Source organism: Leptodactylus fuscus, chromosome 1, assembly GCF_031893055.1.
Source record: "Leptodactylus fuscus isolate aLepFus1 chromosome 1, aLepFus1.hap2, whole genome shotgun sequence".
Taxonomy (NCBI): Eukaryota; Metazoa; Chordata; class Amphibia; order Anura; family Leptodactylidae; genus Leptodactylus; species Leptodactylus fuscus.
Window position 1 is genome coordinate 140,258,859 of NC_134265.1, and position 26,978 is coordinate 140,285,836.

At 43.1% G+C, this 26,978-nt stretch overlaps 1 protein-coding gene across 1 annotated transcript in view; it reads right to left on the minus strand.

Annotated features, from left to right (window-relative positions):
• The window catches only part of LRRC2 (leucine rich repeat containing 2), a 284,202-nt gene extending 257,525 nt beyond the window's left edge, over positions 1–26,677 (minus strand). The window contains exon 1 of the mRNA XM_075277223.1: positions 26,553–26,677. The gene's annotated coding sequence lies outside the window, so the exon portion shown is untranslated. The remainder of the gene's footprint in view (positions 1–26,552) is intronic.
• Positions 26,678–26,978: the final 301 nt, after the last annotated feature.

Genomic DNA, 26,978 nt, shown 5'->3' on the forward strand with positions numbered 1-26,978 from the left:
TTGGCGAGGGGGTGCCATCAAGGTGTCCCAGACCTTAGACAGTGTGCCCCTCGTTTGTGTGGACCGGTGAGAACTTGGTTGCCTACTGGAGGAACTGCCCTCCCTGCCGCCAACGTCACATGCTGGAAACATCTCCATCATATTCTGCACCAATTGCCTGTGGCAAGCATTGATGCGATTGGCCCTCCCCTCTACCGGAATAAAAGACGAGATGTTGTTTTTATACCGGGGGTCAAGGATAGCAAAGATCCAGTACTGGTTGTCCTCCATGATTTTGACAATACGCTTGTCGGTTGTAAAGCACCCCAACATGAACTCAGCCATGTCTGCCACAGTGTTAGTTGGCATGACTCCTCTGGCCCCACCGGAAAGTTCAATCTCCATTTCCTCCTCATCCTCCATGTCTACCCATCCGCGCTGCAACAATGGGACGATTCGAAGTTGCCCGGAAGCCTCCTGTATCACCATCACATCATCGGACAACTCTTCTTCCTCCTCCTCCTCCTCCTCCTCCTCCATTAAACGCAGTGAAGCGGACAGATGTGTGGACCTACTCTCCAGCTGTGACGGATCGGATGCTATCCCTAACTCCTCTGTGTGATCTGAGTTATCCCTGATGTCAATCAGGGATTCTCTCAGAACACACAAGAGCGGGATTGTAAGGCTCACCATCGCATCCTCAGAGCTCACCCTCCTTGTGGACTCCTCAAAGACCCGTAGGATGTCACAAAGGTCTCTCATCCATGGCCACTCATGGATGTGAAACTGAGGCAGCTGACTTTGTGGCACCCTAGGGTTTTGTAGCTGGTATTCCATCAAAGGTCTCTGCTGCTCAACCACTCTATTCAACATCTGAAACGTTGAGTTCCAGCGTGTGGGGACGTCGCACAAAAGCCGGTGTTGTGGCACATGCAGGCGTTGCTGGAGAGATTTTAAGCTAGCAGCGGCTACTGTCGACTTGCGAAAGTGGGCGCACATGCGCCGCACTTTCACCAGTAGCTCTGGAACATTGGGGTAGCTCTTTAGGAAACGTTGCACCACTAGGTTGAAGACGTGGGCCAGGCATGGAACATGTTGGAGTCCGGCAAGCTCCAGAGCTGCTACCAGGTTCCGGCCGTTATCACAAACGACCATGCCTGGGCCCAGGTGCAGCGGCTCAAACCATATTGCCGTCTCATCGAGGAGGGCATCCCTCACCTCGGAGGCAGTGTGCTGTCTGTCCCCCAAGCTGATCAGCTTCAGCACAGCCTGCTGACGTCTACCAACGCCAGTGCTGCAACGTTTCCAACTCGTAGCTGGGGTCAATCTAACAGCGGAGGAGGAGGCGGTGGCGGAGGAGGAGGCGGTGGCGGAGGAGGAGGCGGTAGAGGAGGAGGAGGAGGAGGGGGGTGTTCTTCTCGTGTCCCTGCCAGGAATGTTAGGCGGGGAGACGAGGTACACCGGGCCAGTTTGGGAAGCAGTCCCAGCCTCAACTACATTCACCCAGTGTGCCGTCAGTGAAATGTAGCGTCCCTGTCCGCATGCACTTGTCCACGCGTCGGTGGTCAAGTGGACCTTTGTGCAAAGCGCGGAACTAAGGGCCCGCCTGATGTTGAGTGACACGTGCTGGTGCAAGGCGGGGACGGCACACCGGGAGAAGTAGTGACGGCTAGGGACGGCATAGCGAGGTGCCGCAGTTGCCATCAGGTCCAGGAAGGCGGGAGTTTCAACAAGCCGGAACGCCAACATCTCCTGGGCCAGCAGTTTAGCGATGTTGGCGTTCAAGGCTTGCGCGTGTGGGTGGTTAGCAGTGTATTTCTGCCGCCGCTCCAATGTCTGAGAGATGGTGGGTTGTTGTAAAGAAACGCCTGATGGTGCCTTTGATGGTGCAGGAGAAGGAGATAAGACAGGACCAGGGGAGGATGAGGTAGAAGTCAACAAAGTGGCGGAGGCAGATGAAGTGGTGTCCTGGCTCGTCCTCTGGAGTGCATCGCCAGCACAGTCAGCAGTGGCAGTGGCAGAGGCAGAGGCAGAGGCAGTGGCAGTGGCGTGAACGGCAGTCGGCCTTTGTCCTGCCGTTGCTGCCTGCCACTGATTCCAGTGCTTGGATTCCAAATGACGGCGCATTGAAGTGGTGGACAGGTTGCTCTTCTCAGAGCCCCTAATCAATTTCGAGAGGCAAATTGTGCAGACAACACTATATCTGTCCTCGGCGCATTCCTTGAAAAAACTCCACACCTTCGAGAAACGTGCCCTCGAGGTGGGAGTTTTTCGGGGCTGGGTACGAACTGGAACATCTTGGGAGATTCCGGGTGTGGCCTGGCTTCGCCTAAGCTGCTGACCTCTGCCTCTGCCTCTAGCTACCCTTTTTGGTGCTGCACCTGCCTCAACATCCACACTACTTTCCCCGCTTGACATCCCCCCTGTCCAGGTCGGGTCAGTGTCCTCATCATCCACCACTTCCTCTTCCAACTCCTGTCTCATCTCCTCCTCCCGCACAATGCGCCGGTCAACTGGATGCCCTGACGGCAACTGCGTCACATCATCGTCGATGAGGGTGGGTTGCTGGTCATCCACCACCAAATCGAACGGAGATGGAGGAGACTCTAGTGTTTGAGCATCTGGATACAGATGCTCCTCTGTTAGGTTCGTGGAATCGTGACGTGGAGAGGCAGGTTGAGGGACAATGAAAGGAGCGGAGAACAGCTCTGGGGAGCAGGGACAGTTTGGGTTATTGTTCTGTAAAGCTTCGGAATTTTGGGAGGAAGGAAGACAAGACTGTTGGGTAATAGGAGGAGAGGAGGCAGAGTCTGACTGGCTGCTGGACAATGTGCTGTAAGCGTTCTCTGACAGCCATTGCAAGACCTGTTCCTGGTTCTCGGGCCTACTAAGGTTTGTACCCTGCAGTTTAGTTAATGTGGCAAGCAACCCTGGCACTGTGGAGTGGCGCAATGCTTGCTGCCCCACAGGAGTAGGCACGGGACGCCCTGTGGCTTCACTGCTACCTTGCTCCCCAGAACCATTCCCCCGACCTCGCCCACGGCCTCGTCCACGTCCCTTTCCGGGAGCCTTGCGCATTTTGAATTCCTAGTTAGAAATTGGCACTGTATACCAGTAGTAAAAATTGTGGGTGCACGTAACCCCAATATATTCTTTGAATTCCCAGTCAGACACTGGCACTATATGGCAGTAGCAAGAAATGAGGGTATTTGTATTCCCAATATACTCTTTGAATTCCCAGTCAGACAATGGCACTGTATACCAGTAGTAAAAATTGTGGGTGCACGTAACCCCAATATATTCTTTGAATTCCCAGTCAGAAACTGGCACTATATGGCAGTAGCAAGAAATGAGGGTATTTGTATTCCCAATATACTCTTTGAATTCCCAGTCAGACAATGGCACTGTATACCAGTAGTAAAAATTGTGGGTGCACGTAACCCCAATATATTCTTTGAATTACCAGTCAGAAACTGGCACTATATGGCAGTAGCAAGAAATGAGGGTATTTATAACCCCAATATATTCTTTGAATTCCCAGTCAGACAATGGCACTGTATACCAGTAGTAAAAATTGTGGGTGCACGTAACCCCAATATATTCTTTGAATTCCCAGTCAGAAACTGGCACTATATGGCAGTAGCAAGAAATGAGGGTATTTGTATTCCCAATATACTCTTTGAATTCCCAGTCAGACAATGGCACTGTATACCAGTAGTAAAAATTGTGGGTGCACGTAACCCCAATATATTCTTTGAATTCCCAGTCAGAAACTGGCACTATATGGCAGTAGCAAGAAATGAGGGTATTTGTATTCCCAATATACTCTTTGAATTCCCAGTCAGACAATGGCACTGTATACCAGTAGTAAAAATTGTGGGTGCACGTAACCCCAATATATTCTTTGAATTCCCAGTCAGACACTGGCACTATATGGCAGTAGCAAGAAATGAGGGTATTTGTATTCCCAATATACTCTTTGAATTCCCAGTCAGACAATGGCACTGTATACCAGTAGTAAAAATTGTGGGTGCACGTAACCCCAATATATTCTTTGAATTACCAGTCAGAAACTGGCACTATATGGCAGTAGCAAGAAATGAGGGTATTTATAACCCCAATATATTCTTTGAATTCCCAGTCAGACAATGGCACTGTATACCAGTAGTAAAAATTGTGGGTGCACGTAACCCCAATATATTCTTTGAATTCCCAGTCAGAAACTGGCACTATATGGCAGTAGCAAGAAATGAGGGTATTTGTATTCCCAATATACTCTTTGAATTCCCAGTCAGACAATGGCACTGTATACCAGTAGTAAAAATTGTGGGTGCACGTAACCCCAATATATTCTTTGAATTCCCAGTCAGACACTGGCACTATATGGCAGTAGCAAGAAATGAGGGTATTTGTATTCCCAATATACTCTTTGAATTCCCAGTCAGACAATGGCACTGTATACCAGTAGTAAAAATTGTGGGTGCACGTAACCCCAATATATTCTTTGAATTACCAGTCAGAAACTGGCACTATATGGCAGTAGCAAGAAATGAGGGTATTTATAACCCCAATATATTCTTTGAATTCCCAGTCAGACAATGGCACTGTATACCAGTAGTAAAAATTGTGGGTGCACGTAACCCCAATATATTCTTTGAATTCCCAGTCAGAAACTGGCACTATATGGCAGTAGCAAGAAATGAGGGTATTTGTATTCCCAATATACTCTTTGAATTCCCAGTCAGACAATGGCACTGTATACCAGTAGTAAAAATTGTGGGTGCACGTAACCCCAATATATTCTTTGAATTCCCAGTCAGACACTGGCACTATATGGCAGTAGCAAGAAATGAGGGTATTTGTATTCCCAATATATTCTTTGAATTCCCAGTCAGACAATGGCACTGTATACCAGTAGTAAAAATTGTGGGTGCACGTAACCCCAATATATTCTTTGAATTACCAGTCAGAAACTGGCACTATATGGCAGTAGCAAGAAATGAGGGTATTTGTATTCCCAATATATTCTTTGAATTCCCAGTCAGACAATGGCACTGTATACCAGTAGTAAAAATTGTGGGTGTATATAGCCCCAATTCTATTGCTAGGGGACTTGCAGGGTATTTCTGGGGTGAAGGTGGGGGGGCACACCGTTGGAACGGGTATCGGGGTATATATCGGGTATACGGGAATACACTGACAGTGTATTCCATTCAGGATCCTGGGAAAGCTGGGTTGCGGCGATTGAGCCCGTCAGTGCCACGTTACACTGACAAGCTTCTCCCTGGAATTTAGCTCTTACAAGAGCTGTTGGTTGTCTTCTCCTTCCTATCCTAGCCTGTCCCTGCCTACCCAGAATCTAAGCCCTAGCTAGCTGGACGGAAACCTCCGTCCTCGGTGAATTGCAAGCTCAGAATGACGCGAAGCTGGGCGTCGCTGTTCTTTTAAATTAGAGGTCACATGTTTTCGGCAGCCAATGGGTTTTGCCTACTTTTTTCAACGTCACCGGTGTCGTAGTTCCTGTCCCACCTACCCAGCGCTGTTATTGGAGCAAAAAAGGCGCCAGGGAAGGTGGGAGGGGAATCGAGTAATGGCGCACTTTACCACGCGGTGTTCGATTCGATTCGAACATGCCGAACAGCCTAATATCCGATCGAACATGAGTTCGATAGAACACTGTTCGCTCATCTCTAATGCTGTTTATTGAACAAGCATATAGCGGATTAGATATGAAGGTTGGGGAGCTGGAGCTGGATAAATACAAGTAAATGTGGGTGTATTTTGGCAAAATACACGTGTAAAAAATACACATGTAAAAATAAGACTCCCATTGACTTCAATTACATTTTTTTACTCGTATAAAAAAAATGTCAAAATACACGTCAAAATACACATCAAAATACGCTTGTAAAATGTAATTGAAGTCAATGGGAGTCTTATTTTTACACATGTATTTTTTACACGTGTATTTTGCCAAAATACATGCACGTTTACTCCGTGTGAACGGGCCCTTGGTGGAAGGAGCTCCAAAAAAAGGAAGGACACTCTTGTTTCTGTTTATCCAAGCCAACCTGTCAAGTTGGGTTATGATGTGAGGATGTCAATGTCAGAACATCCCTAACAGGAAGGAAAGCCCAGCTGTTCCGCACATAGAATGGGGAAAAGAGGGGAGGGGGATTTAGGAAGCTTGAGGTGGTAGTGCAGATAGATCAAAGCAATAGCTCATAGGCAATTAGTAAGACAGATGGAATAATTTGTTGCAAGGATGGTCTCAACCAAAAGGTTTGCTGTCTCCCTGGTGCCAGGCTCAGGAATGTGATGCATGGATGGATAAATTACTGAGAGGGACTGGAAAAGACCCAGCTGTCATGGTCCATGTGAGTACTAATGACAGGAGGATACATGTTAGGTGGAGGCTTCTTAAGAATAATTTTAAAGAACTTGGCTCCAAGCTGAAGGGAACAACCTCAAAGGTTGTATTCTCAGGTTGTATTCTGCTTGTGCCATGCAAAACACAGGAACAGCAGCTGAAGCTTTGGGAGTTAAATTTATGATTTCAGTCTTGGTTCAGGAAAGAAGGGTTTGCGTTTTTTAGAGCACTGGGCTGACCTTTCACTGGAGTACAAGACGTTTTCCATAGATAACTTGTACCTAGGGTTGAGCCGATCTTGACTTTTCAGGATCGATTTTAAAATCCAATTTCCGATCATTTTTCATTCGAACCCGATCTCGATCCCAATTCCGATCCCAATGCAAGTCAATGGGATTTTTTTTTATTAATCGGAGATCAGATTTTAAAAGCAATCCTATTCACTATACAGAATGGAATCTAACAATTGAACGCTTTAATTGTTAGAATTCACGCTGTGTAGTGTCTACTTACCTTCAGAGATGGCTGGTCCGGTGCCTGGTGCCTTCCTTCTTCTTTGCCTCGCTGCCTCTCCACACTGCTCTTCTCCCTTTGCTGCCCCCTCCCTGCCAGGTTAGGAGAGTGTGGGCAGGTTAGGAGAGTGTGGGCGGGTACTGGGAGGGGAGACGTCACGTCTCCCCACCCTGTACCCGCCCACACTCTCCTAAGCCACAAGCCTCGCCTACCTAGCACTTTAAACACTAACCTGGGAGGCGGGGCAGCGAGGCAAGAAGAAGGAGGGCACCGGAGCAGCCATCTCTAGAGGTAAGTAGCTGCTAGAGATGTTTAGTTTAGCCTCCCACTCGAAAGAATGGAGGCAGCCGGCGCGCAGGGGGTTAAGGCTGTGTGCCGGTTGCTTTCATTCATTCCTATGGAACTGCAGCGGAGCCTTCACACTGAGTATACAGTGTATACTCAGTGTGAAGGCTAAGCAAAGCATTGTGAGAAAAGATCACCAATCTCGATCCCACATACAAAGATTGTGTTTGGAATTCCGATCGCGATCGTGAAATTTTCTCGATCGCCGATCGGAATCCGATCTTTTCCGAACACGATCACTCAACCCTACTTGTACCTGAATCAAACAAGGTCTGTTGTGGTGGAGAAGAGAATTATAATAGGCATGGTGGAGCATTTTAACTAGGAATAAGAGCGAAAGGTCAGGCAGACATTAAAGTGCTTGAGAGGGCACAAGGGGTTATGGTGGTGGGTGAAAAAGTGGATTGTGGTGGGGAGAACAGTTGATAATGAGATCCATATATATTAGAACTAGAGATAGGCGAACCCATCAAGATTCGTTTTGGGTTTGCGTGGTTCAGGACCAAGATTAATTTTGTGTTGAACAAGTTAGATACAAACCACATCTTAAATTGGATGAAAACATAGTGTAGAGCACTCTTGGGACTCTTAGGAACCTATCTATCCAATTTCTAACACTCTAAGGTAAACAAAGTTAGTTATGTCAAAGTAAAACAGATATGTATTTCTATGGAAAAATGAACAATAAGCAGTGGATACAAACTCCGATTTTAACCGTGCACTGTGCTGCCACTTGCTTTTTATGCATTTTAACATTTAAAATGCTCCAAAAATTACCCTTTTGGGGGGGAAAGGTGCTTGTCTGACGTGGTGGATATATTGCAAAAATCAATGGTTTGTAGGGGGGACAAATTTGTTGTGAGCCACTTAAAAAGTGGTGAAAAATTATCCCTTAATGTTAGCTGATGTGAAATATATATAATTTATTTATTTATGACAACACTGCGGCACCAACAGTATGGTATAGGCAAATGTGACAGTGGTGATAGCTGTGGCAACATGCGTGACAGTGCAGCAGGAAATATTAACATGATGGACCAGGCTGCAGGACATGTCTTCCTGAGTGGTGGCAGTGGTGGTAGGCACTAGACAGCTGTGGCAACATGTGTGGCAGTGCGGTAGGATGTAATACGATGCACCAGGCTGAAGGATGTCAGCCTGAGTAGAGGTAGCTGTGGCAACATGTGTACCAGTGCAACAGGGCATCATATGATGGACCAGGCCACAGGACATGTCTAACTAAGCAGTGGCAGTGGTTATAGGCAGTAGACAGCTGTGGCAACATATGTTGCAGAACAGCAGGGCATAATATGATGGGCCAGATGACAGAATATGTTTTCTTGAGTGGTGGCAGTGTTAGGCACTAGGCAGCTATAGCACCATGTATGCTAGTGCGGCAGGGACCAGGCTACAGGACATGTCTGCCTGAATGGTGGCAGTGGTGGAAGGCACGAACAGCTGTGATAACATGCGGCAGTATAGCAGGGCACAGTATGATGGAATAAATGGTGGCAGTGGTAATACCTGAGGAAAGGTGTGTGACAGGACATAATGAGATCAGGCTACAGGATATATCTGCCTGAGTGGTGGTAGTAGTGGTAAGCACTAGGCAGCTCTGGCAAACTGTGTAACAATGCGATATGGCATAATAAGTTATGATGGACCAGGCTGAAGGACATGTCTGTCTGAGTGGTATCAGTGGTGGTAGCTGTTTGAAAGTATCAGTAGCATTACAGTAAATGTAAGATGATGATGCAGGGAGATGACACCACTATTCACAGACATCAGCTGGAGGGGTTTGAAAATCCTCAAAGATTGATGCCTGATTCATTTTGATAAAAGAAAGTTTTTCCATGCTAGCGGTTGACAGTTTTTTCCTTTTAGGTGTTACAACACTACCGGCAGCATTGAACATCCTCTGAGCATAACACTTGAGGCCAGACAAGATATAACTCCCATTTCAAACTGGGCCAGCTCTTTCCAATGCTTTAACCTATTGGCCCAAAATACTGTATACGGACACATGCAGCACTGTCATAGGAAGTGGAGTTCTGGCCTAGTGAGGTGAATTTGGAGCAGGAAGAGGCTACCTGGGTACGCATGTGACTAACAGTTGCAGTGATCTCCATAAATGCTCTGGCAAGCTGGATATGCAGCCTGATAGTAGTCTAATTACATCCTGATAATTTTCTCATTTTCCCATTTTCTCAGAATTCCCTCATCATTTCTTTACAGCAAGGGTGTAAAGGCACTGGCATTCAGTATGCATCCTTCTGCTAGATGCTAATAATATGCTTGTCAGTGTTTAAGCAATGTAACATTCACCCTGCCATGCTTGTCAGTTTATGCGTGGACCAAGGAGCCTGCTATAGTTGGTGTTCTTGGCCAGCGTGGTCATCGTCATCATCTTGAAACAGTTAAGGGTCAGCCTCCTTCCCTGGCTGAGCCTGTGATATATCAAGGGTCTCCTAGCATACAAGGGAAAGTCTTCTTCTTCCAGTCTAGGTGTCCCAGTTGCTTTACCTTAATGACCCTGACCTGTATCCTCATCCTCCACCTGTAACATAGGACAATAACGTTGAGTAAGAGGGGGAAACTAGTCCTCTTCTTCCATCCCTCGTTACATGAGTGTAAGGGATTCCTGTAAGATATACAACAGAGGGATCACATCACTGATGCTGCAGTCATCCATACTGATTGTGACTTCAGCAAAGGGCTTGAGATGCTGCCACAATTCCCATATAATCCTAAAATGATATACTGTATACCACCGAGTTAGAATGTTACATATAAGATGGTACAAAGTGCTACAGTTCCTACATTAATAGCTGTTTCTGCCGACAGATTTTGCACATTGCCAAATGATAAACCCATAGCAATGTACAAAGAAATTCCCGTATGTGAGATGACCACGTGTAGTTGTTGCTGCAAGCAGCAGAGGAAACATGTCTGCCATTACCACCAACAGTGCTACCAACCCCACGCTGAAAAGTCCCCCTATGGACTCTTGTTGGGTTTCAGAATCATGGAAGTGGAGCCAATTTTCATCATCCATAACAACCGGAAAATAGAAGTTTCCTGGATTTTCTCTAAGCATGTCTAAATTCTCTTGGCTAAATTGCTGGCATATTTTTTTCTCAGACATCATCATTTGTGGCACCCACCAGGAACTGACCTTTGACATCATTAAAACATCATGAATGATACTGGAACTGAACTGCCACTGTATGTGTTGTATGTCTAGACATATCTAAACAAGCACAGACAAGCTTTGCTTTATAACACTGACAGAACATTCTGTGGCATATAACAAATTGGTAGAGAAAGACCGGGGTGTCCTTGTTGATCATAGATTGAATACCAGGATTTATCGTCAATCACCTACAGCAAGTAGTATATTGTCATGTATTAAAAGGCGTATGGACTCACAGGACAGGAATGTAATATTACCACTTTACAAATCATTGGTGTGGCCATCTAGAAAATGCAGTTCTTTTTGGCACCATTTCATGGAAAGGATATCCTAGGATTGGAAAAGGTACAACGGAAGTCCACAAAGGTAATGAGGGGGATGGAGGACATCAATTATGTGGAGAGATTAAAGTTTGAAGATTAAAGGTTAAATTTGCTTAGTCTTGGGGCAACGCAATGGCTCAGTGGTTAGCACTGCAGTCTTGCGACGCTGGAGTCCTGGGTTCAAATCCCACCAGGAACAACACCTGCAAGGAGTTTGCATGTTCTCCCTGTGTTTGCATGGATTTCCTCCCATTCTACAAAAAAAGACATACTGATAGGACAAAAAAAAATGTACATTGTGATCCCTATATGGGGCTCGCAATTTGCATTTAAGAAAAAAAATTTCTTAGTCTTGAGAAAAGATGCATAACCCCTTCCTGTACTCCATGGAGAATAGAAATGTTTAATCTCCAAAGGCGATAAGCCTTTTTCACTGTAAGGACTGTAAGGATAAGACCCCACGGGAGGTCCCACAGCAATAAAGAATTGCGGGAAAAACCAGGGCGGCAACGCATCACAGTTCTTCCTGCAGCGCTTTAAACAGAAAGTTCACAGAGTTTTCCTCCACAGACTTTCTGTTACAATTATATCTATGGGGAAACCATCAGCCTTTCCGAAGATATAATTGACATGCTGCGATTTCCAAATCCTTGCCAATTTTGAAAATTGCGGTGTGTCCACACTGTGGTTTTTACCGCAAAGTGGACATGGGATTCCCACCGACTTTGCCTGTACTCTAAAACACTGCAATTTTTCCCTCGGGCAGCATGCACAGTTTCCGGCCCATGGGGCCCCAGCCTGACACTGTGAAATAACCTACCCCAGAGTTTTATTAGCTTGTCACAATCTTGTGTTGAATTATTATAGGGAAAAATCCAAAATTAAAGGTAGTTTTAAAAACTTTCTTTTCAAAATTATTAGCATTTTTCAACAGACAGTTAAGACTGTGATTTTAAACCTACCAATGATGATGAAAATTTTTTTTCTACAACACTATAAGTAAATATGGCACGGGGCTGGTCTCACAAATTGATTAGTAATAGTCCACTCAATAATTCTTGAAAAGAGCCTCAACATGTTGCATTGGAAAATGTTGGATCAACAGAGGACAAAGAAAAAGATCAGACTACACGGAAAAAATAAATCAGTAGATAACAATACACCAGAAGATGATTGAAATATAGCAATACAACCATAATGAAAATTAAGGCAGTGTCTCATAGAACCACTCAACTACATCCTTATGTAACAAATACCTAAGATGGAAAAAAAATCAATTTTAAGCTTTGTTCTACAAAAAAAACCCTACAATTTAGCAACCTAACAAACAATCTGCTGCTATGCACAGAACTATAATTTTCTCTTTATCTGCATATCATCTCCTTGTTCAAACACATCCTCCCAGTTTATCCGAGAACATCTTCCATAACTTCTTGTACTTTGAATGTTAACTGTTTCCATGTCCTTCTTAGTCCCTATTTTAATTACCATCTGTTAGAGAAACGATATCACATTGTTGAAAAAAATTACTGTTAGGATTGTGATGCAAGGCAAAACAAAAGCAAAAGCAGGAGATGGCTGGTAACAGAAAGCAGTAGAGTCAGCTAATTCAAATCAGAACTGTACTGCGAGCTAAGACAGATCCTCAGATGCCTTCACCAGTGCTGACCACAAGGTCAGTTGGACTTTGCTGTATCTGGGAATCTCAATTGTCCTCAAACAGTGACTGCACAAATAATAAATGCACTGCAAACGGAAACCAAAGCCCAACAATTGACTTACTGGGTAAAACCGGAACAGGAGATTAGTCACAGAGACACGGGTTACACCAGAAGAATGCATCAGAGACAAAATCAGTAGGCAATAGAATAACCAAAGAGCAAACCAATAGTCAGATTGAAGGAAATGTGAACACAAAATGCAGAGCCAAACTAGGAAGTAGAACAATTAGTATACTCCTGTGTCATGAGGGAGGGGTCTTATATAGGCCTCCTCAACTACTAATTGGACCAACCCAGGAACTTCTGAAACTGCAGAAGCCTCCTAGGTTGACATGGTAAAACAGTCGGATTGAGAATCCTGACAAATACCACCTGGATAGAAACTAATAGTAATGTATTTGCAGTCTTTAAGTGAAAAAATCCTACATGTAAGGAGATTTTCCACTGAAAAATGTTTCCAGGCTATCACACAAAAGGAAGCTGTAAAATAAGGGTGTAAGAGTATTATATAAGTTGTGAAATTGGGTACATGAGTCTAGTTTTTAAGTGCTTTTTGAAGGTTTCTTTTACAATAAATGTTAAGAATCGATGGTAAATGGCACCTCAAAGAAGTCAATATACCGAATAATCAGTCAGTTGTACCAGAAGGCACGTCCATGTTCTTGATAATCATAAACAATACCAAAATCAAATAAAAAAGTGATGTGTAAGCATATAGTGATTATTATTCATCTGTTAGAAAAGAACACCATTAAATACAGCCTCCAAGGATTACGGCGAAGAGGAACACACAACTTATGGCCAATACTCTATTTTTTAAACATTATTATGGATTATATTTCTGGAAAACAAATCATGACTACCAGAGTGCCAATAAATAAGAACACCCATCGGACATTCTGACACCAATGACCTTTAATCTAGGCTTTTTATTATCATTCAATTCACTTTTGCAATTAACCAAGGAATCATATATTAACAAGATATGCTCTGAAAGCAAAGACTAATCTCACTGCTGTTTCTGAAAATAATGCGTCTTGAATAAATAAAGATGGGTAAAAAAAGTGAAAGTGGCACCCACTGCAGGATTTCAGTTGTGTTAAAGCTTGTATTCAACTTTTCTATAGCTTGTTAAATGCTCATAATATGCAACAAACATAAAAGTGTTGCGAGATAATGCTTCCATTCATTAATGAGTCCTTTCTGTTATCCAATGTCCTATTTAGAAGGTAGATTATATCCCATAGTCCCTGGATTCGTTATCTTACATCTTAACTAATTAGGGTTTTGTAAATTTTGAACATGAAATATTCCTTTCTTAAACTCAGGTTGTGTGTGATCCAGTCATCATTGAGGATCCATGACTACAATGATTTGTTAAAATATAATTATAATGATAATCACTTGCAATGACGCCTCCATGAAGTGCAAACAAATGAATTCGTTTTAATTGACTTTCCATTAGCAATCTTGAAAGGAAAGCATGACAGTACTAATAGTAGAAGTTGCGTCCCTGGTACTCCAGCTGAATTCTAGAGCAGTTCATTAATGTTCTTTTATCTCACATAGAGGTTTACACTTGTTATCAGGTCTCTACATGTAGAAAACAATACAGGGCACTTTATTTAAAGAAATTTGCGCTGTCAGTGACCTGGAGACTTAAGAGTTACAATTCTCAAACATGGTCTGCAACCCAACGATGACTGCAAGGAGGGTGGAAAGAGGTGAAAAGGAACACTCCCCTCATGAATGAACCAGACTCATAAACTACAGTATGTGTCCAGTTTATTCTGTTATTGCTATTTACAGCCCAAAGCACAATAGCAAATTATAGAGCAACGAAAAGATAGCAGCACGGTGATTTAGTGTTCTCTCCGGACCACCTCCTTAAAGGGGTATTCCCATAACTCTTGTTCTGCAGCCTGGAGGCTCTGTGCTCTCTTCACTTCCTGGATTTCTGGGCACATTGGTGGGTGGGGTTTCACTTGCTCTGCTATATGCAATGCTTGCAGTCTGTAATGTGGGATTGGTTGTAAATGCATTACCACAGTATAAAGCTGATGTGGAAACTGATGTGGCAGAACTGGACTTGAGTCAGCTTGCATTGCATACAGAGGTAGCGGACTCCTTATCTCAGCCCTTATCAGCCAAATTCAATTAAACCAGCTGATAAGTGGAAAAGTTGAAGATAGACAGCACAGTAATCCTGGAGCTCTCACCTCCCCCCTTCCCTATCTGAGGCGCTCCGGTGCTTGTCAGCCCCCCCTCCCCTCCCGAGAGGAGGCAGCTGCATCACTTGGGAAACGAGCAGATAAGCCCAGAGCCATAGAAACATAGTGTCAACAATGAAGCGAATAATTTAAGATAGCGGCCAAACAAAGCAGTTTTGATAAAGCCATGTATTTAGGAAAAGTCTTTAATTCCACATAAACTAGCAGTATAGATAGGATGCTTTTCATGGTGAGCTCTATGCTGGGAAATAACTCCTATCCCATGCAGGAGACATGACAGCACGCTTTCACCCCCAGTGTGAGAAGGAGCACTATCAGAAGTCTTTCCTCCTCACAGGCTGTATAATCAACACCTGGCTAAGCAAAGATCACTCTGCACAGAGAACTGAAAGATCCTTAAGTTGTGATATCCTTCCTGTTATCTTCTTTCCCTTCTTTTTATCTGTACCTACTATCACTGTAAGGGTATGTTCACACTGAGTTTTTTTGCAGGGGGATTTTAAGGCGTAATCCACCTCAAAATGCGCCTGCAATAATCGCTCCCATTGACTTCAATGGGATCTGCTCGCTTTTTTTCCCCGCTAGCTAGCTAGTAGCGAAAAAAAGAAGCAACATGACCTATCTTGCCGAGAATTCCGAGGCTGAGTCAGAAGCGGCATCCGTGGCTCCAGACACGCTTTTGTTTAGGCCAATTAATTTGGATAAAGAGAAATTGCAATGATTGCTCAAAATATTTGTACAACATGGCTTTCTGTCAAAATTTATGAAAAAGGTAAAAATATTATAAGAAAGGCTACTCAACTGTCCTAGGCTTTGCCGTCCCAACTGTAGCTCTCCAGTTCATGCCACTAATCTTCAGTTTCAAGACTCCAGGTATGATATGCATTAGCCCCCATGTGACCACAGCAACTAGTTCCTTTCTTAGGTAGGGTTCATACTACCGTTGGATTCCATTCAGAAGGTGTCCGTTTAAAAAAAAATAAAAAATGACACCTATCATAATGGAGAGTAACTGATAGCTAAGGGGGCGTTCACACTACCGTCAGTGTCCGACAGGCAGTGTCCGCTGCTAATGTCCATTCAAAATCTTGCACGGACATTAGCAGCGGACACTAGCTGTGTCCGTGACACTTTTCATTCATGTAAATGGCGATGGGGTGCGTTCTTTTGCCCTCCATGACTGTCCATAAGTGTCCGTTCCTAAAGATGTCTGACCTTTCAAGTGGACAGCAAAACCCGACATGTAGGTTTTTTCTGTCCGCTTGAAAAGTCGGACATCTTTAGGAACGGACACTTAAGGACAGGAACGGAGAGTAAAACAACGCACCACCTGCCCCACTTATTGTAACACCTGCCCACTGATGCCAGTCACCTAAAGTGACCTTGTGTTTATGAGTAAATATGGCGGGGTAGGAAGGAGCAATATACTCCCACCTTGGTAATCACCTGTATCAGTGGATGTCAATAGTAATTGATTATGAGGTCAGATTATAATGGGGCAGTTACTTTTTACCATTGGACCCCATTGCGGGCAATTACCCAAATTGCCCCTATCATATAACAAAACAATAAAGCTAACTGTAATCCAATGTTTTTTACTGCAAAACCTCCAATAAGTCAGTATTGTGGAGTAGCAGATCAAACTATAAAGACAACTGAGTTATTAGTAGCAGGAGTATCTGTTTCTGGCAACATGGTGGCTCTGTAGTTAGCCCTGCAGCGCTGTAGTCCTGGGTTAAAATCCTACCAAGGACAACATCTACAAGGCATTTGTATGGTTTCTGTGCCCCCCCCCCCCCCCCAGACTCCAAAGATATACTGATGGGGGAAATAGCTGTCTCTATATCATGGACCATAAACACCAACAGGAATTAATCAAAGAAATATAATTGTATTAATATGTAACTTATAATTGCTTTGTATATGGGACCCATTTTATTTCCATCTAGCTATACTGTATTTATATAAAATGTTATTCATTTTGGTCCTTTATCTTTTGAGTGTTTCATTAAACAATACTTCCAAATCATCATGTAAATGTAACTCTGTCTACACCAAGTCGGGGAAATATGAAGAAGTACATTATACTATGCTCAAAGTATAACAATATTTATGGTACATTAGTATATGTGCTAGTCACATTGCCTGAACTACTGAATGTTCTTGACAATCACAGACATCTTCATCTCTGGTACATTTTTAAATACATTATGTAGTGGAAAGTATTGTACAAATGTGTATTTATTCTGGTTTTACGTAATAGCATGGAAAATGTCAAGGGAGCAGCAGACGTCCTGAATGCCAAAATCTAATACCCTGTGGGAACTGAGCTAAGTAAACTTTCTAGACACGCTGCACAGTAGTAGCAGATGGTAATTACTCTGATCGCTTATGGTGATGCAGCAGATTTGTTGCAGATATATCTGTTTTATACATCTGAATAAGGTCGTTTCAGCTGCAAGCTCATGGTTTTCTAGAATTCCCTATCAAATGAATGGCGCCACATGTAAACCATACTTATGGACCATTGGTAAATATATGTAAAGTGGATGAATGTATATTGTTTATGGCAATCATTACTATGATCACAAAAATGGTTCCCTCTTATCTAATAAGAACATCAGAAGTATTAGTTCTATAAATATGCACATTGTTATTGTGTATCATACTGTATATGAGACAATATCCAGCACCACTGTCATATATGAATATATGAGGGTGCATACATTAGATGGACCTCCAAAGCTATTTTTGTTATTATATTACATCCCATGTATGCAGCGGCATAAATGTATTTAAGACAGTTGTGCTGGATATTATCTCATATACAATATACAACAATGATATGCATATTTATATAACTAATATGTAAGGGAATTGCTATAGTGGCAATTCCCCAGTAGCTGCTGTGAACCCTGGGGGAGGGGCATAATAGACAGTGAGCCCTAACCTGAAACCTCCCGCTGTCCCTTCCTGCTTGCTGGTCCTACCCAAAGTCATAGGCAACAGCTGGTCGACAAAGCCTTTCCTATATATGTGACACACAGAATGCGGAAAAGACAAACAACAACAAAGGGAGGTCAGCTAGCCAAGAGTCCAGTAACAGTCAAGCAACGCAGTACAAATCGTAATCCAAGAAAATAGTCAAAGGGTAAGTCAGAGGTCAGAGATCAGTAATACAATAGTAGCAGAAAGAGGAGCTTAGCAGGGACAGTGTCTAAGGACAGAGTCACAATAGCAAGCTAACCAGTGAGAGTCGATCTCCTGTATATAGAAAGCCCAAGACCCTCCCTAGGCTTGATAGGAAGGCAGGCTGTCCAGCACACAGGCAAAGCTAACATTAACCATTAGAGAGGCAGTGGGAATTGAGGTGCTGGAGATGGGTGTGGTGGAAATTTATTTACTGAGATAGAGTAGTGTTCACACAGTGCAATGAAAAAGACTAAGTAATGAATCAAACTGAAATCGCCTCCTGCGCCACAGAATGCGAGCAGAGGGTGGCACAGAGACCCGAACAGGAAGAGATGTTACATAATACTTATTATGCTCTTACTAGATAAGAGAACCATTTTTTAATCATAGTAATAATTACCATAAACAATGTCTGGTCATAATATTATAATAATATAATTTATAGTAGTGGGTACATCCTTATGATAAACACCTCCACAATTGCGAATCAAACAACGGACACATACTTTTCAATGAGCCCAGAAACCCCTCACTCTCTACATGCTACCTGGTGTGAACACTGGAATATTACACTTAGCCTCTTTTTATACTTGAAAAAAGGCTGGTATAAGCCCGAAACACATTGTTTGCTTTGCCCATAAAGCCGATCTGTGACTCATCCGTGGTGGAAGTGCAATTCCTAAGATCTGGAACTTTAAGGAAGTTCGCATCTGGTTCTGTTTCACTGTTGTTTTACAATCTAGGGGTGTCAGGAATTCTGCAGCTACAATCCACTCAGAGAGGAACCCTCTGACAAATTGGTTCCAATGCCACTAAAGAAGTTGTGCTATATTCGTAACCGAATCAGGTGAGGACCTGCCTACTTATCTACCTATTTATCCATACCAAAGGTACTACTCTATGGGCCACTCGGTGTTGTTTTGTGTTCTCTTGTGAGTGATGGAAGAAACTAAAGCTAAGCGTTCATAGAAGCCCACTGAACCTTCATGATCTGAAGAGTGGGGAAGAATCACACATGAGCAATAAATGCGACTAGTTTGTCTATACAGGAGGCGTCTTGAAGCTGTCATCACCAACAAAGGCTTTTGTACGAAGTAATAACCCCTTCCCGACATCCGCCGCAATAGTACGGCGCTGCCGGGAAGGACTTCCATAAACTGTGTGCGCACCATGTCCTGCGGGTGTCAGCCGTAACATACGGCTGACAATGCCCTGTAACACCCACGGTCGGAACCGGGTCCGATCGCGGGTGTTAACCCCTGAGATGCCAGTGGTCAAACATGACCGCCAGCATCTCAGGGGTTTCAGTATATTATGGTGCCAATCGGCACCCCCCGTAACAGTTTCGGGGGTGCTGGTGTTGGTAATGGGCAGCCCGGGGTCTGATCAGTGACCCCGGGTCTGCCCCATGCCGTCCCCTCCATGTACCTGGTTGATCCTGCCAAAAAGGAAGCTGTCAGCCCCGTGCGTCTACACAGGCTGACAGCTTCCTATACACTGCAATACACGTGTAACACATGTATTGCAGCGTATATCTACTGAAGCAGTGATCAGCCGATCACTGCTTCAATGCCCCATGGGGATAGAGAAAAAAAGTTATAAAAAAGTAAAAATAAAAAAGTTTAAATAAGTTTCAAATAAATTAGAAATAAATAAAGCCCCAAAAATCCCATTTTCCCATATAAAATGTTTTATTATGTAAAATAAAGAAAAATAGAAAAAAAACATTACATATTTGGTATCACCGCGTCCGTAATAACTGGAACAATAAAATTAAAACATTATTTAATCCGAACGGCAAACCTCATAAAAAAAACCGTACAAAACCGCACAAAATAATGATTATTCACCACCTTTCCCTTACAAAATGTTCAATAAAAAGTAATCAAATGGTCAGATGAAAACCAAAATGGTACCAATAAAAAGCAGAGGTCATCTCGCAAAAAATAATTCCTCAACCAGCTCTGTCTAGCGAAAAATAAAAACGTTATGCCTTTCAGAAGATGGCGATGCAAAAATAATTGATTTTTTTCCCCTCAATTGAATTTTATTCTGCACAAATAGCAACGCATTAAAAAATCATATAAATGAGGTATCACTGTAACCGTACCAACCCGCAGAATAAAGGTAACATGTTACTTATGCTGTACGCTGCACGGGAAAAAAATGCTAAAAAGCAATGCCAGAATTGATGTTTCCTTTTAAATCCCCCCCAGAAAGAGTTAATAAAATGTAGTCAATAAGTTACAGGCCCCAAAATCTAATACCGCAAACACCAAGCCCTCATATGGCCACATTGCTAGAAAATAAAAATAAAAATCTAGCTTGTACAACGTAAAGACAAAAACCACAAAAGTCGGCAAATCATTAGACCGTAAGTGGCTGCAACTAGAAGGAAATGTATAAGCTGTCCGAGCGTTTTCAGGGGACACCCCATATTTAGAGCTTATCAGAGAGAATACACCAGCGCTGACCCCCCAGAATGCCCCTCTTCCCCGTCCGTGTCATAGGAGTTAGTGGGAAAATAGAATGAGATTTGGTGTACCTAATTTACTCCGCACAGCTTACATATTCACTTCGGGGTTACTGATGCTGCTACATCACTTGATAAATACTTTGAGGGGTGTGGTTTTCAAAATGGGGTCACTTTCTAGAGGTTTTCACTGTTTTGACACCTCAAAGGCTTTGTAAGTGCGACATGGTTCCTGAAACTGATCACAGCCAGATCTGCCCTCTAAAAGCTCCTTGGCACGCCTTCCCTCCTGCGTCTCGCTGTGCGTCCATATATTAGTTTACGCCCACAAGTGGGGTACTATGGTACTCCGGAGAACTTGCATAACAAATTGTGGGATGCATTTTCTCCTTTAACCCCTTGTGAATGTGCAAATTCTAGGGCTAAACAAAAATATCAGTAAAATAAAATCAAATTTGAAAATTTCATCTCCATTTTGTATTAATTCCTGTTAAGCACTTATAGGGTTAAAATACTAGGTATATGTTGCTTTGGCTTATTTAAGGGGTGCAGTTTTGAAAATGGGGTGAATTATGGGGGGTTTAATACAAGGGTCTTTCAAAACCCCTTCATAACTGGATTAGTCCCTTAAAAAATGGGTTTTGGAAATTTCTTGAAAATTTTGAATATTGTTGTTTCACTTGTAAACCTTATAATGTCTGTAAAAAATAAAAGGGTGACTAAAGTTTGATGCCAACATAAAGCAGAGATCTGGGACATGAGATTTATGATATAATTTTGGTGGTCTGACTATCTGTATGTAATGCACATCATTTCAAACTTTATAAAATGCATATTTTTCAAAATTTCCACCAAATTTCCTATTTTTTCATAACTAAACACAAAACATATCAACCAAAATTTACTACTAACATGAAGTACAATGTGTTACGAAAAAACAATCTCAAAATCACTTTGGTAAGTTAAAGCATTCCAAAGTTACTGCCACATAAAGTGACACGTCAGTTTTGAAAAATTGAGCTTTGTCAGGAAGTCAAAATGTGCCATCGGCGGGAAGGGGTTAAATAAATTTCAGTAAATGTATTCAAAATGTCTTCCCTGTGTCATTTCTCATTATCATACATAACTTCCTTTATGGACGCCTATGGTTTAATTTAAGCAGAGCAGACCCAAACAGAGATAGGGATACAGCATCTGATGAAAACTTGTGTTTTTATGTTGAAAAATAAACAAATAATACACAGTCTTCACTTCAGGCAAAAATACAAACACAAACTTGCTCAGCTGAGCTCTAACTAAACAAATACTTCCCTCACTATATGAGTGGCTTACTACCAGCCACTCGGGAAAACAAAACTTAAATAATAACAATAATAACTTTATCTGTCTGCATGGACATTGCTGTATCAGAAGCCAATTGACCGCCCTACCTACCTAAGATGGGATAGTTTTCATCCCAAACACATACAGAACTCCATTGTCTACAGCCAGGCTATCAGGTACCATCACATATGTTCAGATCCTGTAGATATGGACAAACACCATGGTGGCCTCAAAAATACATTTTTGAGGCAGAGTTATCATCCAAGAACAGTTGAAAACGGAATTGCCAGGGCCAGGAGAATACCAAGACTAGATTTATTAAAATACAATACCAAACAGGAAAACAATTGGGTGCCCCTGGTCATCACATACAACCCACACTTGGAGATGCTGAGAGGAGTCACATTCAAACTACATCCACTATTGCAAAAAGATGACCGGCTAAAATCTATATTTCCAGACCTCCCTCTCCTGTGCTATAGACAACCACCTAATCTCAGGAACATGATTGTTAGGAGCCCACTGTCATCTCCAACTACAACAGGAACGTTCCTGTGAGTATACAGAAAAAGAGCAAAACATGCCCACACATACTGACCACCGACAAGATAAAGATCACCAACTCTAATCAGGACTATAAGATCCCAGGCACCTCCATCTGCAGCACACCTAATGTGGTTTATTTAATAATATGTACCAAGTGCCCCACGGGTGGCCTTTATGTAGGGAAGACAGGACAGACACTTAGGATGAGGATGAACTCACACCACCACACGATTAGAGCAGAGAATGGACCTCCCTGTGCCAAAACACTTCTGCAATCAAAATAATAATATCATAAGTGACATGAAGATTCTGGTTTTAAGGGGGAATTTCAAATCTAAGAGAGACAGAAGAGTATGGGAGTATAAACTCATGACCACCTTTGACACATTCCAGAGGGGGTTAAAACTGTCGCATGAATTTATGTCCTTCTATAAGAGATAGGCATCACATCACCAATCAAAGGGACCATAAAAACTCATTCTTTGAACTGATAATTTGTTTTTTAACTTATCTATTTATTTGTATGTATACTGCTTCCATCTCCTCTTGAACTGAACACTTTATCCCTGTGCCCTTTTGTGTATAAGTATGCATGCCTTCAGAAATTGTGTTATACCATGCCAGATGAAGAGACCTGAGTAGAGATGAGCGAACAGTGAAATATTCGAGATTCGATATTCGTTTCGAGTAGAGCCTCGATCGACTATTGAACTATTGAACTAGGGGAACCACTATTCAACTAAAGAAGAGTCACCAAGTCTATGAATAGCAGGAGGAGAGTGTTTAGGAGGAGCGCTGTGCAGTTAAAGTGCACGGACACCATTATAGTCTATGGGGACCGTGCGCTTTAACTGCACAACACTTGCAGTTGCGCTGATAAAAAGTCAGCTCCCTTGTAACAGCAAGCTGCCAGCTCTCCCCACTAGCAAAGACGAGCCTGCGGCAAATCAACGCTGGTTCTGCAGCAGGCTCATCCTTGATAGTTAGGAGAGCTGTCAGCTTGCTGTTATGAGGGAGCTGACTCTCTTTCTCATAGGAATGAATTGGCCAGCGTTGATTGGCTGAATGCTATACACTGACCAATCAACGCTGGACCTGCCAGAGGTTCATCTGTGAGGAGGCGGAGTCTAAAATCAGACCACAATGGAGACTGCTGTGGTCCGATCTTAGACTCCGCCTCCTCACAGACGAGCCTCCGGTGGAACCAGCGTTGAATGGCCAAATGCTGTACACTGGCCAATCAACGCTGGTCAATTCAATCCTATGAGAAGTCAGCTCCCTCGTAACAGCAAGCTGCCAGCTCTCCTGACTAGCAAGGACGAGCCTGCTGCAGAACCAGCGTTGATTTGCCGAATGCTATACACTGTATAGCATTCGGCCAATCAACGCTGGCTCTGAATCGAATATTTACTGCGAATAGCTAGTAGTATTCGATCGAGTACAAATATTTCGAATACCTACTCGATCGAATACTACTCGCTCATCTCTAGACCTGAGTAGTCTCAAAAGCTTGCAATCTGTCATCATTTTTGTTAGCCGTTAAAAAGGTATCATCTACTGAAGACTCTCAATCTTTATATTTCCTATCCACTGGCTAATACGGTACAAAGATCTATTTCTCTTTGGACATCCCCTGTCATTTTCTGTCAAGCTCCTTTAGGATCTGCGGCAGGCAAAAGGCCCATTAGTGACACACAGATTGAGCATAGGACCCAAGTCAGCTTCTCAGTGCAATTGATATTTGGGAGGAGGAAGGTCAGGAAGGTTCTGGAGCAGAGTATAAGTCATCATGGATAGGGTATAGCAGATTCCACAACAGTTCTATTTTTTGGTAACCTAATGCTAACACATTTATTTTAGTAAGTATTTCATGGCATATCCTTTGTTATTGTCACTAGGAATATGTGACTAAACTGGCTGCTACCATTGCCTTTGTTAATGTGGTACTGTTCAAAAGTGCTAGTAGGGTCTTTCTAAATAGACAGGCACACTATTAACAAAGAGTAACATTTAATTGTCAATTATTCACTTTATGGAGGAGTAACAGAACAAGACTCAAAACCCAATGCACCAGAATTATTTTATGAGGGATACAGGTATTTACTAAAATAGACATAACAGGGTCTCGAGCCTTCCTCTCCATCTCCTCCCCTGGCTGGACTCTGTTCGTCCCCCTTCTCTGTGCTCCCATCCCACTATTGGGCCTACCCTCAAGGTGTGCAGGACGCTTTTTCGTAAGAAACGCCTCTCCCCTTCTCCTTCCCCTTCCCCCGTTTCCCATCAGGCCCGTTTTGGCGCTGGAGTGCGGCGGGTATGCAGAGAGCCATGCACTTCCGCACTGGAGGTGCTTGGCTTTCTCATGGTGACTTCCTCACTTTCCCGGATCTCCCTCCTTTGGGCCCTTGGCATGTGTTGCAGCTCTCCCACTTCTTCTCTTCGCTGCCTGCTTCAGGTGATTTTGATAGGCCCCTCACTGGCTTTGAGACGGCCTGTACCAGCTCTGGCCTCCTCCGCCACTCCTTTCCAGTGTTCTACGCGCTGCTGGTCTCCCCCCCTCTGGGCCACAGACCCTCCTTTCTGACTAAGTGGGAAGTGGATCTCAACTTGATTCTGTCTGACGCGGACTGTGCTAGGATCTTGGAGCTCGCCCACAAGAGATCCATGACATGTAAGTACCAAGAGGCGGGTTACAAGATCCTCACTAAATGGTATCACATCCCATCTTTGCTGCACAGGTTTTTCCCATCCTCTTCTCCACTCTGTTGGCACTGTGGCTCGGAGGAGGGGACACTTCTGCATGTGTTCTGGAGCTGCTCGGTGCTGAGAGACTTTTGGGACGGTGTCCTCCTCCTAATTTCCCACATCTTTCAAACCACCCTTCCCAACACATTAGCCTTCTTCTTGCTACACCTTTCGGACCTCTCTCTTCATGCCTATTGTAAATCGGCAATACGGCACATGATAAATGCAGCTAGAGCCTGCATACCAGATCTTTGGAAGTCCCCCAATCCTCCCTCTCTTTGCCACTGGCTCCGTAAGGTGGAGGACATCCAATCAATGGAAGACCTGACAGCGTCTTTCCTCCTTCCTTCCCCCTTTCCCTTTTTCTCCTGCTCTCTCTCGTCCCTCCCTCTCCCTGCTCCCTTGTCTGTTTAGGGTGGTGTTGGGGCCTCTCTCGGCCTGTCTGTTCGCGGGAGGCCTTGTCCCCATTTTGTTTGTTATGCCTAATTACATATTCGACCCTTTGTTGCTATGTTGGGCCTTTTTGGTTTTGCTTCCCAATTGAGTGTTGTTACCTTGTTTATTTTGTATTCATAAATAAAGAATTTATAAAAAATAAAAAAACATGGGCCTGAATTAGTAAATGCGACTTTGTCGCCTTTAGTGTCCACATCAATGAATAGGAAGAAAAGAGCAGAATCACATGACAAGCTTCAGAAGTTCAAGAGTTTAACGGTCGAGGAAGGTCTGATACACTTGCGGTTTGCTTTTTTCATCTACCCCCACTCCTCCCTATTTGGAACTTCAGAGGACTGTACGGTGAGTGCACCCAACAGTTGTACGGTGTTAGAGCTCCACGATGCACTTACTGAAAGAGGTGAACACATGTACATATATATGGTGCTTTCCATGTATACCATGCTGATAACTACTACTTGTATATTAGATGAAACTTATTTGTAATACTGACATAAATTTCTTGCATACACGTTTAAGACAATAAAAAGCATCAAGGAGCAGAATAGTTTGTTATGGTATATGAGTCTGCCTTGTTCCTACACGGGTGTCTGAGCAGACAGCTGTCATTCTAACCATGACTAAACCTGCTATACAGATCAGCTGAACAGAGGGGATTGTTATTTGGATATAGTTCTGCGAGAGTATCAGCATAACATTTCACTTTTTGTGCAAGAGCAGATGTTTTAAGATCCGGAACAAAAACCAAAAAATATAAGGAAATGTAGATTTAGCAAAGTTGACTGTGTCAAGTGCAGCACAGAAGACTCTATAGCTTAGCACAAATCACTTGGAAACCTTTGTCTTTACATCTGACTTTTACAAAATTCTACTTTATTATCTGAAGTGCCTTATGCATATATTAGACTGTTTGCAAAGAGGTAAATGACAAATTTAACCCTACTACATCCATATAATGTATAAATGAACTGTCTATAGTAGCGCTAGCAACTGAATCACTGCCAGAACAGTAAAATCTGATCCCCCATCTGACAGACACAACAACACTTGCTTTAAGCATAGAGTGCACATTCCATTTTAAGTGAATCTAACCTTTCCAAACAACTGGCTTTTAATAACATACTCCACACACACTGCTCACTTACAATACACAATAGAGGCCACAAGTCGAGAGGATGGGTCCTTCTCCATGCACTGCACAGTGCAGATAGCCGCCTCTCTTGTTTACAGCAGCAGATGCAATAGCTGAAGCATAACTCACAGTCAGCCAGGTCAAACCTCACAGCGTGACTAGCCTTTTAGATGTACTAATATTCTATATTTGTAAGCTGATAACATGATCTCTGGAAGCCCAAGAGCCAAGGCCTTGTGTATGATAAAATATCTGGAGCTTATAAATCAGCATGACGGTAAGGTATGCAGCATTACTAAGGAGGCATCTATCTTATCATAGCGAGATACTGCAAATGGAAATTAAAACAAAAATTATACAGCCGTGATACTAATGATATATATAATAATGTAATAGTGTAAAAGAGCATCATAATCAAAGCTACTACAAAGAAAGCTGC